This window comes from Triticum dicoccoides, chromosome 1B (assembly GCF_002162155.2).
Source record: "Triticum dicoccoides isolate Atlit2015 ecotype Zavitan chromosome 1B, WEW_v2.0, whole genome shotgun sequence".
Lineage (NCBI taxonomy): Eukaryota > Viridiplantae > Streptophyta > Magnoliopsida > Poales > Poaceae > Triticum > Triticum dicoccoides.
The window spans coordinates 10,730,907-10,732,487 of NC_041381.1; positions in this window are offsets into that span (position 1 = coordinate 10,730,907).

Sequence of the window (1,581 nt, forward strand, 5' to 3'; positions counted from 1 at the left end):
AGGTTTTGGATCAATTTTTTGAAAAATCATGTACCATTTTTAAGCAACAACCATTTTCATGAAGTATGTATGCATTTTTAAATCTAAAAATATTATTGAAAATTAGTGAACCTTTTCGTGTAGGTGAACATTATTTTAATTATCACATATATTTTTAAAATTCTCAATTATGTTTCAAATTCACAAATTATAAAATTACATGAACATATTTTAATTCTGTTAATAAATTAAAGAGGAAAACAGCATCAGAAAACATTAAATAAAGGAAAGAAGAAGGAAAAAGAAAAGGTTAGATAAATAGGTGTTGCGGTGCGAGGGGAAACATAATGTCAAGTGAGTGATATGTAGGCTTTGTGCTCTGGTCCCATGGACCACCTTCGGTGAACTCTGAACCATTAAATTTAAGTTTTAGTTTGGATAATATGTCTTGTTTTTTAAATATTGAAATAGGCTTCGATTCTCTGAGCTGGATAAGTGGGCACCGTGGGATTAGCAGACATAGTCCACATCTTTTTGGTGTTCATCTATGGGGGTGTTCACGGAAGCAAATTAAGTGGGCTTTGAAGTGGGCACCATGGACGGCCCGTATCGATCACCCCTCCCGACGGCCACCTCCATTTACACTGCCGGATCCGCCTCCCCATTAGCCATAGAACAACTTTATTTTTTGAAGACCAACTTTTTTTTTGGCTCATGGCTCATGATATTTATTATCACGAGAAGCTTTTGGGGTAACCTTTGCAAAGGCATCCTTTTTTTTTTTGAGAGAGAGAAGGCCACCCTCAAAGTGATTTGAAGAAAAGTTGCGTCGCTGCTCGGTCGCTCGCGTGTGCGAAGCGCCGGCAGTTTGACACAACGAGCGGCATATAGGATTTTCCAGGGTTTCCTCCCGACCTCATGAGGCGTGGAAGCCTCAACCAGGGAAAACTCGTGGAAAGAGCAGATCTGCCCAGGTCTGATGGGCCTCCAAATGCGCTGGTGGATCGCCCAGGGATAAATTCGCTCCTGGTTTCCTGGCCCGGGGAATAGGCAGGGATCCCCCCGGGATTGCCTGAAACCAAATGAGGCCTCAAAGTGATTTGAAGAAAATTTGCCAAAGCCCACCACGACAGTCGAGGCCCAGCCCAGCGCACCAGCCAAGACCGACCGGTTTTCCCCTCCCCTGCTCCTCTCCATTCCTATCCTTCTCCCCCTGCCCTGCCCGCCGTCGTCGTCGCCGTCAGCCGTCGCCGCCGCATCTCCCCCGCTCCGATTCGTCCGTCCAACGGTCAGGTACGCCCTCTCCTCTCCGCCCCGATTCACCCCTTCTTTCATCAGTACGACGATGCCCTAGGACTAGGAGCAAGGGAGCTCAAGGGGCCGCGCTTGCCCGTGGAGAGGATCCTTCCGCACCCCGAGTCTCGATCCCGTATGGCGTAGGAATCCCTCTGCCCGTCTGCCGTCGCCGAGCTCCACGGTTGGTCGCTTGGAGAGTTTTCCAAGGGGGGGGAACGAAGGTTTCAGTTGATCCAATTGCAACAAGTGCAGTATAGATAGTTAACTGATCGATGATCCTCATCCCGTGTCGCCGTGTAGCAGCCT